This window comes from Pinus tabuliformis, chromosome 6 (assembly GCF_031772625.1).
Source record: "Pinus tabuliformis cultivar Carrire ecotype Pingquan chromosome 6, CPIR1, whole genome shotgun sequence".
Classification (NCBI taxonomy): Eukaryota; Viridiplantae; Streptophyta; class Pinopsida; order Pinales; family Pinaceae; genus Pinus; species Pinus tabuliformis.
The window spans coordinates 919,622,176-919,640,025 of NC_142292.1; positions in this window are offsets into that span (position 1 = coordinate 919,622,176).

Genomic DNA, 17,850 nt, shown 5'->3' on the forward strand with positions numbered 1-17,850 from the left:
ATCTAATTATTAACGACATCTATATGAATTGCGGGACCTTCTCCAAAAGTGTTAGAGAATGCCTTATCGAATTAAAGAAACTCAATAGAACAAACTGCCTAATTCCCTGAACCCACACTTGCAGAGCAAAGTTTAAAGTACACCTCCAAAAAAGACTTTCTTCAATGATAATAAGATAATCAGAAAGGGTTTTCATACCTCTAGTCTTAGTCTTACAAAGAGGAAGATGCTGCACAACTTCCTGCAATAATAATGCATCGACCATCTTCCAAAAATAGCGCCAAGGATTTCCACCTTAGTTGTGATGATTAATCCACCTCCCTTTTAGAACAATCTCCCAGCATTTGCAGAGCATAATATGAATCCACCGGCGCCCAGGATTTGCAGAGCGTAATTGGAATCGACCATCATATATTTAGTTCCAGCAAATTTGCCTATCCCCGTGAATAAATAACTAGAAATCCCAACGGTGTGATTTTGAAAAAGCAAACATCCAAAACAAGAAAAGCAACCTTCCACGCTTTTGTGCTTTAAAGTAAATTTCGACGCTTTTGTCCAAAAATCAAAACTTCGAAAAAACAAACTTTCCCAACATAAAATTTAAATTCCAATAATGTTATAATATTTATTAATTATAATAAATATTTTAAACTATTTTCTTTTATGTGGTAAAAAGCAATATTTTTACAATTTTATTTATAAAAAATTAATTACATTTAATAATTCTATTATATATTTTTAATTATTATTAAAAATTCCATATGCATCAAGATGCGTTGGATCATTGTTGTATGAAGATGCGAGCCGATCTTCCATGATCTAGAAAGATGACCGTTAATTTGAAGAAGAATCGAAGAAAATTGGGTTGGAGAAAGAAAATCTTTCTCCAATTTATTTAAATAGGATTTCAGAAAACCTCCTATCTGTTATTACTATATTTATAGTAAAACTTGACCGTTATCAAAAGAGGGAAAGGCAGAAAAGCAGGGCACATAGAGTGAAAAAGCCGGATATAAGTTCTGTTCTAATTCTATTTAGCTCCTCTGAGGCGGTGCCGCGGTGGTAGCCTACTATAAGAGAGCGCTCCCCTTTTTACTGTCTCTGTGTTTGTCTATTCTTATGTCTGTTCTTATGTTTCCATGTCTCCGTGTTTGTTTGTTCTTGTGTCTCTGAGTGGGTTTGCATGTATATATGTCATTATTATTTCTGTTTCTATGTATTCTTTTTGTGTGAAATTATGTCTGTGAGCCACAATGCATGAAAAAGAGAAGGAAAAATTCCTCAGCAGAGGTATTTCAGTGTTATTTCAATGCAATCTCCAACCTACTTCTCAATGGATGGATGAGGTGAGGCAGATCTTGTTTTCATTTTATTTATTAAATCTCTAATCTCTTTCATTTTAGTATTAGGAATTTATTGATTTTTTGTTTTTCTGGATTATTTCAGCTTCTTTACTCCTCATTTAGAGAGGACAAACCACGGAGTGAGCACAACTATGGAGCAAGTAGCTTTCAGGTACCTTGCAGTTACTTCTCAATACCTGCTTGATTGTGGTGTTGTTGCTTTAAATATCGATTTACTTATAAGATTCAGAACTTGTGGGTTAAAAAATGTATCCGCATCCCTAATACAAAGCTGGGCTTCGCAGAATATATTGAGAATAGAACAGATTTTGCGTTTTACACTTAGTTTTCCCGCTGTCGAGCTCAATCCTTCGCGTAGATTTAGGAATCGGGAAAATGAAGGTGAATTACTGAAACTTAAATGGTTTAATAGATCTGATGAAAAGGTGAATTACTGAAGCAGGAAAATGAAGGTGAATTACTGAAGCAGAAATAGTTTAGATGAAATATAATTTAAGCAAGAGGTTTTTTTTCAGATTTCAGGTTGCTCTTTGTTTGAATCGATTTTAGTTTAGATGTTTGATTTATGGGTAGTGGTCGTACTCTTAAAACATTTTCAAATTTTATCTTCACAATTTTGTTTCTCTTTATTAGCCGCCTCTTCTCTATCAAAATCAAATCCTGCTTAGATGGTGAGAGTCATGGAGGTACATACGAAGTGATACATAGACGGAAATAACAACTGACTATAGATGATTCTTACACCGAATTGGAACCCAGACCATATAACAATCCAATATTAGCAACTATATGCAACAGGAAAAGAAGAGAGTGAGGCTTTCTTTCTTCCTGAACGTAATCCGTCATCTCGAAAAACCCGTTTCAAGATGCACTTACCCTAATCTGTCGTCTTGAAAAAGCCCGTTTCAATATGCAGTCAGTATCATATCCAGTCACGAGGGCGTTATGCTAATATTCTATTGGCTGGCAGCATGACAACTCAACTAGGTTGGTGGATTCTATTCAGTTGGATGTTACATAATGATTTTAGTATTTCCCCGTTCCGTGAATTTGCTGTTGTACGGGAGCATGACAGCTTAGCTAACTAGTTGGCTTGTGTCTTGTTGGATTGTACGCACAAATTACCATATCTACATCATCAATTGCTGCGGTTATGTGTTATTGGACGAAGCATGCGAAGGTCAATTATAAAATTACTATAGTTAATTTTTTTATAATTTTTTTTAATATTATATGTATTTTTCAATGTTCTTTTTACACGCGGAAAACGTATTTTTCAGAATTCCATTAAAAATATTTGCATCATTATTATTTTTATTACATTCTTTTCAATAATCTATAAAAAAAAAAAAATGTTTTTATGACTTTTATAAATTATTGAAAAAAATGTAATAAAAATAATAATTATACAAATATTTTTAATGGAATTTTGAAAAATATGTTTCCGCTTGTAAAAAGAACATTGAAAAATACATATAATATTGAAAAAAATGTTATAAAAAAACAAACTATAGTAATTTTTTCACCCAAGTAAAATAAAACATAAAACATGAGATCCTATGATCCGAGTATAATTGGCCTTGTTCGTCTAATTTTATATATATATATATATATATATATATTATTTTCTTCTCTTATCTAAAAATATTTAAAATATCAATTTTTTTAAATTTATAAAATTTCTAATAATTTAATTTCTTGTTATTATATATATATATATATATATATATATATATATATATATATATATAGTTTAAGATTTTCATATATATTTATCTATATGTTGTGTATTTTTTTTTCAAATATTAGTGTAAACACTTATCCCTTATACCAAATTATAAAACATCTCACTACTCTCGAAATAATTATTTATTATTTTAATAAATGATATGACAAATTAGGTTAGTATACAGTTGATCATGAAAATTAGAGAGAGAAAGGGAGAGTGAGATAGGAGAGGGGAGGATGGAGGGACAGGAAGAGAGGGAGTGAGTAGTGTGGGAGGCAGGGGGACAACAAGGGAGCGAGTGCGGAAGATGGAGGGAGGAGAGAGATGGAGGGATAGAGGCAAAGGGGGTGGGGAAGGAGGAGGGACAAAGAGGAAGAGAGGGAGTGAGTCGTGGGGGCGATGGAGAGAGGGAGGGTGGGGGGGGAGAGAGATGGGAGGAGAGAGACAGGGAGAGGGGGGGGGAGAGATGAGAGAGACAAAGGAGGGAGGAAGGGGGATAGAGGATAGGAAGAGGAGCTAGTAGTGGGGGAGGCGGAGGAGCGGGGGAGGGGAGGAGTGGACATGAAGGTACAAAGAGAGGGCGAGAGAGGAGAGACGTAGGGAGGGAGGGAGAGAGAGGAGGAGAGAGATGGGGGAGCGAGAGAGAGGAGGGAGAGAGATGGAGGGATGGAGGGAGGGGGAGATGGAGGGAGGGAGGGGGAAGGTGGGCGAATAGGGACAGAGAGGGGTGGTGGAGGTGGGGAACGAGGAGGACAAAGAGGAAGAGAGGGAGTGAGTGTTGGGGGGATGAAGAGAGGGAGGAGGATAGAGATGGAGGGAGGTAGGCAGGGGAAGAGAGGAGAGCGAGAGAAGGATATAAAAAGGGGGAAAGGAGGTGGGACGAAGAGGGAGGGAGAGGAAGATAGGGAGTGAGTAATGGGGGAGGGAGAAGTATAAAGGAGGGAGATCAAGTGGTGGGGGGAGAGGGACAGAGAGGGGGGGGAGGAGGGACAGAGAGGAAGAGAGGTAGCACGTGGTGAGCTGTATGCAGAGAGGGAGGGGGAGAGAGACGGAGGGTGGGAGGCAATGGGAGAGAGGAGAGAGAGAGGAGGGAGGCCGGAGGGGTGTAGGGAGAGCGAGAGAGATGGGCGGTGGAGAAGGAGGAGGGATAGAGAGGAAGAGACGGAGGGGGGTGGAGAGCAGCAAGAAGTGAGGGAGAGAGCATGAGAGGGGAGAGAGATGTAGGGAGGGAGAAAGGGAGAGATGGGCGGCGGCGAAGGAGGAGGGATAGAGAGGAAGAGACGGAGGGGGGTGGAGAGCGACAAGAAGGGATGGAGAGAGCAAGAGAGGGGAGAGAGATGTAGTGAGGGAGAGAGGGAGGAGGAGGGAGATGGAGGATGGGAGAGAGAGACGAGGAGAGAGATGGAGGGAGGGATGAAGGGAGGGGAAGAGAGGGGGAGATGGAGGGAGGGTGGGAGAAGGAGAGAAGAGGGAGGCAGAGGGGGTAGGTGGGGGATAGGGAGAGAGAGGGTGGTGGAGGTGGGGAAGGAGGAGGGAAAGAGAAGAAGAGAGGGAGTTAGTGTTGGGGGCATGAAGAGAGGGAGGAGGAGAAAGATGGAGGGAGGGAGGCAAGGGGCCAAAGGAGAGTGAGAGGCAAGAGGGCAAAGGAGAGGAGGGGGAGGACAAGGGAGGGAGAGGTAGAGAGGGAGCGAGTAATGGGGAGGGAGAAGGAGAGAGGAGGGATGTCAGGTGGGTGAGGGGATAGAGAGAGAGAGGGAGGGAAGCGGTGAAGGAGGAGGGACAGAGAGGAACAGAGGGAGCGAGTGGTGGGGGGTATGTAGAGAGGGAGGGGGAGAGAGAGAGGTGGGGGAGGCGGTGAAGGAGGAGGGACAGAGAAGAAGAGAGGGAGCGCGTGGTGGGGGGTATGAAGAGTGGGATGGGAGAGAGATGGAGGGATGGAGGCAAGGGGAGAGAGGAGAGAGAGAGGAGGGAGGTCGAGGGGGTTGAGGGAGAGGGAGAGAGGGGGGGTGGCGGCACGAAGGAGGAGGGATAGAGAGGAAGAGATGAATGGGGTTGGAGGGCGATAAGGAGGGAGGGAGGGAGCACGAGAGAGGAGAGAGATTTAGCGAGGGAGAGAGAGAGGAGGAGAGAGATGGAGGATGGGAGAGAGAGAGGAGGAGAGAGATGGAGGGAGGGATGAAGGGAGGGGAAGAGAGGGGGAGATGGAGGGAGGGAGGGAGAAGGAGAGAAGAGGGAGGCAGATGGGGTAGGTAGTAGGTGGGCGGATAGGGAGAGAGAGGGGTGGTGGAGGTGGGGAAGGAGGAAGGACAAAGAGGAAGAGAGGGAGTTAGTGTTGGGGAGATGAAGAGAGGGAGGAGGAGAGAGATGGAGGGAGGGAGGCAGGGGGTGAGAGCAGAGTGAGAGAAGGATATAGAGAGCAGGAGAGGAGGGGGAGGATGAGGGAGGGAGAGGAAGAGAGGGAGTGATTAATGAGGAGGGAGAAGGAGAGAGGAGGGAGGGAGGGTGTGTCAAGGGAAAGGGAGAGAGAGGGGGGGAAGCAGTGAAGGAGGAGGGACAAAGAGGAATAGAGGGAGCGAGTGGTGGGGATTATGAAGAGGGGGAGGGGGAGAGAGGCGAAGGGAGGGAGGCAAGGGTGGAGAGGAGAGAGATGGAGGGAGGGTTGGAGGGAGTGTGAGAGAGGAGAGGGTGATAAGGATAGAGAGAGGGGGGCAAAAGGGTGGAAGGAAGAGGGAGGGAAAGGAAGATAGGAAGTGAGTAGCGGGGGAGGGAGAAGGAGAGAGGAGTCGGGGAGGGGGGTAGCAGTGGTAGGGGGTAGCAGTGGTAGGGATAGGTGGGGGGATAGGGAGAGTGGGGGGGCGATGTGGGGAAGGAGGGGGGACTAAGAGGAACAGAGGGAGCGAGTGGTGGGGGGGATGGAGAGGGAGGAGGAGACAGACGAAGTGAGGGAGGTAGGGGGAAGTGGAGAGAGATGGAGGGAGGGAGTAGGGGAGAGAGGAAAGCGAGTAGTGGGTGAGGGAGGGGAGGCAGAGGGAGAGAGGAGAGAGATGGAGGGAGGGAGTCAGGGGGTAGAGGAGAGGGAGAGAAGGATAGAGAGAGAGAGAGAGAGAGAGAGGGAGAGAGAGAGAGAGAGAGGGAGGAGAGGGAGGTAGGGGAGATAGGAGATAGAGAGAGGGGATAGAGAGGGGGAGAGTAGGGGAGAGGAAGGGAAAGGAAGAGGAAGAGAGGGAGTAGTGGGGGAGAGAGAAGGAGAGAGGAGGGAGGTCGGGGGTAGGAAGTAGGTGTGGGGACAAGGAGGGGGGTTGAGGTGGGGAGGTGGGGAAGGAGGAGGGATAGAGAGGAAGAGATGGAGAAAGTCATGGGGGAGATGGAGAGAGGGAGGAGGAGAGAGACAGAGGGAGGTAGGCAGGGGGAGACAATGGGGGAGGGTGCTCAGATAGGAAGGGAGCAAGTGGGGGAGATGGAGAGAGGGAGAGGGAGCGGGAGAGAGGATAGAGATGGAGGGAGGGAGGAAGGGGAGAGAGGAGAGATATGGAGGGAGGGAGAGAGGGAGGGATAGAGATATGGAGGGAGGGATAGAGAGATGGAGGGAGGGAGATGGAGGGGGGAGAGAGAGGAGACAAAGAGAAGGATAGAGAGAGGGGGAGAGTAGGTGTGAGGAAGAGGGAGGGAAAGGAAGAGAGAGAGAGTAGTGGGAGAGAGAGAAGGAGATAGGAGGGAGGTCGAGGGGGTGAGGAGTGGGTAGGAAGTAGGTGGGGGGATAGGGAGAGAGGGAGGGAAATGTGGGGAGGTGAGGAAGGAGGAGGGACAAAGAGGAAGAGAGGGAGCGAGTGGTGGGGGGAACGGAGAGAGAGAGGGAGAGGGAGGGGAGAGGAGAGAGAGAGAGACAGAAGAAGGTATGTAGGAGAGAGACGAGGGATATGGAGGGAGGGAGACAGGGAGGAGGAGAGAGAGGAGAGAGATGGAGGAAGGGAGGAAGAGAGAAGAGGAGAGGGGGAGATGGAGTGATGGAGGGAGAAGGAAAGAGGATGGACGTTGAGGTGGTGGAGGGATAGAGAGAGAGAGGTGAGGGGGAGGGCGGACGTGTGGAAGGTGGAAGGACAGAGAGGAAAAGAGGGAGAGAGTGGTGGGGGGATGAAGAGAGAGAGGAAGAGAGGGACAGAGGGAGGGAGGCAGGGGAGAGAGGAGAGAGACCAAGGGAGGGAGGGAGGAGGAGAGAGGAGAGAGATAGAGGGAGCGAGGTAGGGGGATAGAGGAGAGGGAGAGAAAGATAGAGAGAGTAGAAGAGAAGGGGGGAGGAAGAAGGAATGAGAGGAAGGGAGGGAGAGGAAAGATAACAAATTCAAAAATGATGACCCTAGAAGGAGGAGAACAAAGCAAGCTAGAAATAATGGACAATACAGGTACATTTATGCTAAGTAATGATAATTATAAAAAATGGAAAGAAGAAATGAAGTCTAAGTTAATGAACGTAGGATCTGATATTTGGAATTTTATGTAATGGTTAAACCGAAGCTCCTCCATCAGGTGAATAATTACAAAAGAATAATGTAGCATTAAATGAGATCTTTGGTAACATACCTAATTCAGCATTAGGAAATATTATGCACTATGAAACTTCAAATGAAGTATGGGATAATATTTAGGAAATTCATGAAGGAAGAACAAAGGAATATTGTTCATCAGAAGAACCAACAAGTAGCCTTATTTCTAAACAAAATAATGATGTAACAAAAGATAAGTATGTTATGTCAGATCAAGTTATTGATTCAGAAGAAGACATATTAGAGTAAGTTATTCATCTTAGAAGAATACTCAATCTTTCTTTGAAAAGGATTATTAATCTTAAGAATAAGTTGCAGGCATATGATAACAAGGATCATGTTACAGTAGAATCTAAACAATATTTTGAAGGACTTGAAGCTAAGATCGTCTCTCTAAGAGCAGTTCTAGAAAATGCAAACAAACAAAAAGAAGAGTTACTTGAAGAAGAAGATAATGGGTTGAATAAAGAGATCATCAAATTAAAGGAGCAATTAGAAGAAGGAAGAATGGTTGAAGAAGGAATGAGGAAGTAGTATTAGGTAAAAGAAGAACAATAAGAAAGAATGGAGGTTGAGGTAAACATTCTAAAAGTTAAATTAGAAGAAAAGGATAAACACTTAAGATTTCAAGATAGTGCTAATATTCTGGATAAGATTCTTAGTAGTCAAAGGTCTCCTGCCATTAAACCTAGGCTTGGGTTTCATGAAACTGTAAAAGGAGAATCTAGTTCACAGGATTGTAAAAGGATCATGAAGGATAACAATATGAAATATGAAATTCCTTTGAAAAAGATAAGAATTCAACCGGATCAACATCCAAGGAAGATGAATTTTCAAAAGAAATCATTTCCTCCCAATAATAGAAAGATTAATCAATTCTCTCCTCTCATCAATAATGTTGAATGTTTTATATGTCATAAGTATAGACATGTTGTAGACAACTGCAGGGGAAAATTGTTTCGGTCTCAAGAAAATAATCACTTCATAAGATTCAGATCATCAGTTACTAGGTACTCAAGTTTCTTTAAGGGATAATGTTTTACTTGAAACATATTTCATCACAAATATATTGACTGCAATAGAGGAAATATGAAACAAAAATATTATGATTCCTATGCTCCCTTTTCTGGTCATATAAGATATTATGCTTGTAGCAAGTTTTGGAATGTAGCAAACTAATGTAGGAAAAAATAAATAGATCGCCACATACAACATGGAAAACAATTAGATAAGAATATTGATGTCAAAAGACCTCAGAAAGATGGATCCACCAAAATTTCTCATAATAAGCAGAAAGAAGAAGAACAGATAAGATTTGGTCTTGACCTCTATTGGTTTGAAGATGAAGATGAATGATACATAGACAATGGATTTTATCATCACATGATAGGAGATAAGAATAAGTTTGAGTCTCCCGGGAATAACGAAGATGCTAAAGTTATTCTTGGAAATAATTCTCTAGCAAAAGTTTTGGAAAAGGTAGAACCAAAATTAATAGGTATAAAAGAGCAGTTGACACTTTATTTGTTCAAGGTCTAAACAAGAATATTCTATATGTAGGTCAAATGGAAAATAAAGGAAATGTAATTGTGTTTACTTCATCCAAATGCAAGTTTATATATGAAGAAACTAGATAGGTCATAGCAAGAGGATACATAAATCTACACAAATTATACGTGTTTAAATAAATGAATTCTGGTAGAAATTAGGAGGATACTTCCTCTTCTTCAGACTCAAAATAAAAGAAGATGGTCATTACTACAGTACATTGTTCTTAAATTAATACTTCTCATAGTAACTGCAAAAGTGATGTCAGCTACATGACCTTAAGAAGAGAAGGAGAAGATTATCAAGATCACTGATATATGATCTCAGGGGGAGCTATACATATGTATATCTTGGTGATGATTCCCATGGTTTTTTTATATTCATGTTGCCTATATTACTGGCAGTGCATCTGATGTAGTTACAGCAAAGAGGAACATACAATATAGGCTCAGGGGAAGCTATGGTTATGAAAATTCAGTATTTTACATTTTGTACGTTGTTCTTATGAAGGATAGTTACGTATATATGCGAATTTTGATCTATACAGTGGGACAAACTCAGTGCTCAAGGGGAGCATTTTATATAATAGTGCATTGTTGGAATTATGAATTCCTACCCATTCCATGTTGCATGATGATGTTCATGATAAGTATATATATTATTAATGACATATGGTTGTTACTACTGAAGATACATAGGTTTTTGTTAGTGATTATGAATTCTTGGATGTTGGTTAAAGTAGCACATAGTGAAGTTAAATTTAAATAAAGGGATATGTTGTTGTGCTTCAAAATATTTATATGTCTTTGATGTATGGGGTTTACAGCTCTTCCTACAAATGGAAAGAGCATGTTGATCTTGATGATATGAGGTCAATATGATGAGTTGATAATAGATCTCTATGGAACAATCTTATTTTGTTGCTACAATTGATTGATATTCTTGCTGCAGGTTCCTATCTGGTGTATGGTGGTTGTTGATGACTATCATGGTCTTGCTACCTCACTATTGAGGTGTTTGGTTTTGGTTATAAATGTAATATTTGTCTCTTTATTTAAAGGTCAGCTAAAGACCCATGATGTAATAATTGTAAAATTCAATAATGTTTGGACTATTGTGGTCAAGTCAATTATGTATGTAATCACATTATTTTGAGCATTTTACGTAATGTTGAGTCAAATATGTAACCCCACTGTGATGGGTGATTGATGTAAGCATGAGTCCTTGGTGATAGGAAAGACCATATTTGGTTGAGTCATAGAGTCATGTACTTTCAAAGATTCAACATATGCTCCGGGGAGCATGGTTAGAATATAGCATTCATATTCAACATATTATGTCTACAATGCTCATCTCTACAAAGGGAGTGTGAAGGCTTCATTAAGCTTTGGTAATCCATTTTCCCTTGATGTCAAATGGGGAGAGAATCTTGGTGTTTGAAGAATAATTCTTGGAGAGAATCTTGGTGACTTGGGAGAGAAAATTTGTATGTTTACAAGTATTTACAGGTGGTGGTGACTAAACACCAAAGTGGTTTCCATCAAGTCCAAAGGGGAAGATTGTTGGAATTATGACTAAAGTGTTGTCTTTGATGGCGACCTACTTGATTAAGATGTCAACATGATGGTAGAATTATGATTATACAGGTTAGTACAAATGTGACAGAGAGAATGGACAAAGGAATATGAATTCAGAGACATAGGAATGATAAAGGCAAAGTTTGGGAAAGTATACACAGGTCCTATGAAGAAAGGTCGCATAGATATGTAGGTATGGTGAATAAGTGTCCTGTACATATTCCACACCATGGTAATTGGAATACCAGGGGTCTTTGCAATGGTATAAGCCCATAGTATTGAATTCGACAATGGATATTTGAACCCATCAAAGAATACCATTGACATTACTAGATGATTGGCCTAAGGTATTGGCTAAGGCATAAGATATATAAGGAGATGGAGGTCAAGTGTTAGTGTGTGAAAGTTGTGCTTTATTGATGAATTCATTCATTTGAAATAGGTGTTCACCATGGAGCAGGGAAGAGGTTTAGATCTGATAGGTCTAAAAGAATAGTAGAGACTAATGAATATGCTTGCTTCATCTTTTATGATTATGACCAACAATGATAGATTTTTCAGGGTAATGATACTCTGACATGAATGTGTGATAGTAAGGCTTGTGAAGTGTGTGTTGTGATTTCATCGAAGCAATGATTTAGTGATTATAAATATATATGCATGTTTGTCTCTGAGAAGTCACATACATACATGGATCTGCTTCTGGGTAGTCGTGTATACATTCTGTGAAACTTTAGAATCTGTACACAGGTGTCAAACATGAGAAGTGCATACATACGCAGATGTTCTTTGTAATATTCATGTATAAATATTAGGGTTTGTAGTATGAGCTGATAATGATGGTTGATTTATTTTGTTATGTTTTTTGTTATGTGTCAATGAAGTCTCTCTTATGATAATATATGTTTAACAATGTTGGTTGGGTTGAATTGTTTATGGAGTAGCATGTTGATTGGTGATGATGCCACTGTGTGGTGATAGGTATTTGGTTTAGTGATATGTGATGGTCTCGGTATGTGATTTATTGATTGATTCAATGTGATAATGACTTAGACTTAGTTTTTTAGTATTTTGAGATTTGTATGTAGGTAGTCTTCACGAGAAGTGTGTACATACAAAGGTATGATTCATAAGAGTAACTTATACCTTCTGACATATGATTGATTAGGATTTGCAGTGACATGATCTAATTTATGTGAGGTGAATGGTTATGCACTGATATGATATGTTATGAATTAGTTTGATCTAGTTCCATTGGTTGATTAAGATTCAGTTACTACTTTGATGATTCAATTGGTTCCGTGATTGAGTGATTTGATATAGTGATTTATTTCATAAGTGTTATTTGATATTGAGCTTAAATGATGAAGTACATCTAGTCTAAAAATATGATGAAAAGTGGCCTACAAGTTTGATGTTTTGAGTTAGTTTAATCCAGTATGAAACATTATGAAACGTGGTTCACAAAAGAGCTAAGGGTTGGAGCCTTGAGTTAGGGAGTCATGGCTTTCTTCTAGTGGTAGCTAGTAAATATATTCAGGGGTAGGAGATTAGGGGTTTGCAACTCGCTTCCAGTGGGTGTTGGAGAATGAGAGAATGTTGTAGCCTTTTGCAAGTTGCTTCCTGCATAGTGGTATGAGTCTGCGCCAGTACAATATTGTAATGTGTTTTCCCCTATAATAAAAGAAGAAGATATATACGATGACATTTGTGGTTTTCTCCCACTTTGGGTTTCCACCTAAAATCCTAGTGTCCTCATGTGTTTTTTTGTTTCTTATGTGTGATGGTTTATTCTGCTTGTACTATTCATGGTTAATGTTTAATTAATGCCTAATGAATTAATGATGCACTGGTTCAAGTTAAATATATTGTGAAATAAATAACAAGTTAGTTAAATGGGTGTATGATGTTTTTCTTCATTGTAGTTGTGTGCATACGATACCGTACTTAATGACAGTAGCATACAGAAATTTGAATAAGAAATTGAAAGGTTTATGTGAGTTTTAATATATTGATTCACCGCCCCCCAGTATTTTTCACAACATCCATCGATTCTCTAGAATTTATATTTTGTAGGCATTTGATGATTTGTTATAACAAAAAAATATGATTTCTTTCCTAAAGGATCAAGATTGTTCCTCTTATATTTAGGAACATGAATATATATAGGAGAACCAAACATTCTCATGTGTCCAACCTGTGGCTTCCTTTCAGAGAATGTTTCTTCAAGATCCATACCTACTAGAACTTCATGGGGGCTTCTATTTTGAATGTACATGGTTTTCAGTGATGCTTCACCCCGTAAAAAAATGGCAATTCCAAATCATGCATGATGTCCTTGACAGACTCTTCAATGGACCTATTCTTTCATTTTTCTACACCATTCTAATGTGGATTATAGGGTACAATTAGCTCCCTTGTAATCTTATTATGCCTATAGACTTGTGTGTGGTATAGATCGAAGTGCCATGTAACCCTTAGTATGCAGTATTTAACAATTGGTAAATTCATCACTAACCAACACCCTGTGTAATGGACTAAACCACTAGGAAACCCTCATTTCATTAACTTAGTACAAAGTTTTTATAGTTGAGCATAATTTAGTGTGGAATTATGCAACAAATATTTATTTTACTATGTTGCTTTTAGTAATTATTTAATGGGAAACCAATAATAATATAAATTCCATTTAACCAAAAAGAGGTTCCATGACAATACTATGCAAATACCTAGCTTAAAGTTTGGTACTAAGAAAATAACAGTAATCTCACAATAATGATTAGCTAGATGTAACATCATTATTTAATTAATTACATTTAATCTCATCTCATGTATAGGTCCATACCTTTACAATACATATAGCGCAATATATTTATCTAATATAGATTATATATCAAGAGAAATTTACATTAATTGGGTTTGTTTTGAATATTTTGGAGTAATGATTATTATTCTCTCCCCTCAAATTTTATTTTTGAAAATGATTTATAAAATTGATATGATAAAATTTTTCATAATAGATTTTAACATTATTGTTGAGTTTAATTCTTTTACTATTTAGATAGAAAAATCAAGTAAACTCATATTAATGGTAATGAAATCCCATCATGCTTGAATGCTATTTTTTTCTTTTTAAAATACTTTTTGCGTTTAATAATTATATAGAATGGCCTAAATAGGATAATTGACGTAACTCGGGTAGTTCAATTGGAAGCCATGGGATCTAAGAGTGCTTGTAATAGTAGTAGTTGTTGAAACTTCACTAGTCATATCTTCCTAATCATTATATTCAATTTAAAAAATCCAATCTCATATGATTAACATGAATAAGCACTTACCACTAGAGACAGGTGACTATATTTTGATGGTCAAAAGCACAAAGAGGAGTTATGGAGGTGAGCTTCATTGAAATAATCTATAAAAAAACATTTCCAAATATTAATATAATAAAAGTGAAGAAATGAAATCCGATTACAAACTTAGATATGTTATTTCCAACCATTTTAACTAAATTAATTCGTACCTTCACCTAGCTTTTCAAGGACTACACATAGTTGATGATTTCCTCTAACACAAGTGTAAGCTAGTATATAACATACAACATAATAATAATTTTCAATTCAATGGCTCGAACAACATTAATCGTTAATTCAACCATCTTTAAAAAAACCATCGACTCAAAAAACAAAACCATATTGATCCATCATTAATTTAGCAATTAGATGTAAGTCATCAATTCAACAAATATGAAAAGAGAGAAGATTTTCTTAAGCTCTCACTAGACTTTATAAGATTTAAATGACAACATAAGAAAATATTCCTTTTACAAAATTGTGTCACGATAAATATTTTTTACCTTAATGCACCTACTGCCTTTTCTATATATGCATTTTATTGATACTTCAGCTTTTTTAGTGTTGTGAAAGAAACTATGTAAAAAGAGCAGCAATATTATACTTTTGAGCAACCAAGAATAAGGTTTTGTAGAACATTCATGCGATCACTAGTCTATGGCCTTTTGACATACATTTTATTGAAATTTAATGGATATAAATCTATTATGCATCGAACTAATAAACTATTAATGTTTTATATGTATATATACCCTTTCCTTCTAGCTACGACTATGTATAAACTGTCCTCTTCTTGATCTCATGTGGATATAACCCTTCTGAGAATACAATGTTACACTTGACCTCTACTTCTTCTTTGCTATTGTTGATGATCTCAAAAGCCTCAGGTTCGTGTATGAGAATCGGAGGAGCTTCATGTTCACTTAGGTCATGAGATGTTCCAGTCAACAAGATCGATTCATGGAAACACTACACAAGATTAACAATCGATGTTAGAAAAGTGTGAAAGCGCTTGAAAAATTCAATCGAGTGAAACATCATACAAGGTAAAGAATGAATAAACAGAGCTCATATGCACAAAGAAGTCATGGAAATGATGTTGCATGAGCGGATCCATAAAAGTGTTAATTAATTGTAGGCAATTTTTCCTCACTCCATTGCAAATACGAAGATAAATTAGTGTTGAAAATCGCGTACTTGTGGGATCCATAAAAGCATCATGCATTGCTCGCAGATATATTGTTGTATGCATAACACCTAATATAGGATATCCCACTGAATAAACACATTTTCGAATTCCAATAAAGGCATTAGTTGTTTGTGCATTCCATGAAAGGATAAGATGTATGGATATGACAATTGCTCGACAAAATGGTTTGGTTAATCGTTGTACGCCATTATTCAAATCTAAGGAACCCTGAGGTATTATGTCATACACCTAACCCGACACACACATCATCATAGCAACATCAATAATCTAGTGGCCGTGGTGTACTGGAGTTGCACAGAATGATGTATCTCTACAGATAATGGTGATTGTATCCCCAGATGCATAGTCAAGGTGGAGGATGAGGCCAATGTGGTAAAGGAAAGTGTGGTTGTTAATGGAATCTCTGATACTTGAAGGAAAATGTTACCTATTGGAAAGTATTTTCACGTGTGCATCATATTACGTTTGAATGTTTTTTACTTTAGGGAAATGTTGTTCTAAAAATTAGGTGTGACAAAGCAAATTCACCAGCCCCAATTTGTCAGTTTTGATGATGAATATTGCATCCTTGCATTTAATTCTTAATTGAGTTCAAGTTTTACGATGAAGATTCAATTTATTCTGTGCATCATACTTTGGATATAGGCTTCGGTCTTATAGTGTACTCCACCTACAGATGATGAAATCACCAAATATAAGTAGTGAACTCTATGTTTCGACATTAAATTCCACCTGTACTTCAGACATGAGGTTTTAATCTTACACTATGCCCCACCCATAAGTAAAGAGAGTGGAACATTATTATTGTGCAAGATTTGGTTGAATTGTTCCTTTCTTAGCTTATTTCTCTATAATGAGATTAAAACCTAATAGCTCATCTTAATTAACGCGTTAAAATAATGAGATTATATTTTACAAAAATTAATTAATCTAAAAAAATTTAAAACCATTACTAATTAGACCTCTAAATATTATATTTAAAAAAAAATTATATTTTTAATGTATTAAAATAAAAGTGTTTAAGGTTTGTTGTAATCTTCTAATCATTGTTTTAGTATTGAATTAGTGATGTCAATTACAAGTGGAAATTATATGCAAGTGGAAATTTTATTGAGTAACACCCCTTGGAATAATATTTCTCTAAAGTATCAAATGGAAATGTCTCTATGGAGGCATAATGGTCAATGAATGCACATGAAAGTTGACTGAGCAAAAAGAATAAATAAAATGAATATATTTTAGATTAAAATTTCCAATCAATGTTTTCAAGAAATTATTAGACAAACTTCAATATTACGGGTGAGGCCAATATTCTATAAAGTTTAACCTCTAACCATTGGTCGGGTCACTAACCATAAATGAAGAAATAAATCATGTATGAATAGTGATGTCTATAATGAATTTTTCCTACTTACATCAGTATTGCTCACTTAATGCTCAAACGAAATGATTCTGTAACACCCCCTAGCTGATTATCCATGTAAAAAAAATATAAGACAAAGGTAATGGGACACATATTCTAAGATGAATGGTGGGAAAAACATTGTAGTAGGTGTCACTTTCGGTTTATTTATGGCTAAGGAAATTGGCAAAGAAAAAAAGGCATTAATTGGCATTTATTTATGAAAATAATGGAAAATAGGAGAAAAGGAAGGTTAAAGGTCATAAAATTGTCTGAGGAGGAAATTGAAAGAAAATGAACAAAATAAGGAAAATAGAGGCCTTAATGATGAAAAGGCTTCTGAGGATCACTTGACAGTCTTTCGTCAGTTCAATTTTGGGGCTCTATTCTATTGTCTCATTCTCTCACACTTAGATTATTCTTGGAACATGCTTAGAGCACTCTAGTATTCACTTGGATTGGGGAAAGAAGGCAAAGGAAAGCGAGAAAGCACAAGGGAATATTTGGATCAGTAACTACAGTTGGATTTCTTTGCAGTTATTGAGTTGCGTGTATGACTTCCTTGCTAGTTTTAGAATTCATGGTGCATGCATCTGGTTTCTTAGTTATGTGTTGTCATTGACATGGAGGATTCCCTGGATTGACAATGGTTTGAGCCTTGTCATTTCCTCGATATCCATGGCGTTGTGGGTTTCCCACTTGATTGTTTTATTATTGTTGCTCATGCACTTATGGTTGTGGTTTCAGTTACTAGTTCTTGGAGCCTTGGTTTGACAAACACTCTAGAAGCCCTAGAATAGCTTGGGTTGAGTTACTAATCCTGGAGCCTTGGTTGGAAAAACGATCTGGAGCCCTTGGTGGGTTAAGTTACTAGTCAGAGAACCTTGGCTGGATAAATTCTCTATAGCCCTGTGGCAGTTGTGGGTTGAGTTACTAGTCATAGAGACTGGTTGGAACAAACACTATAGAGCGCTCGACACCTTGGGTAGAGACCGATCTAGTTGCTGTTGGTGATGTTTGAGCATCAGGTGGAATCATTGGGTGATAGTTGAGGTGGTTTGGCATTTGGAAGACCCGGTTTGGTTTTGGTTGGTTTATTCCATATGATCATACATTCATGCTTGGA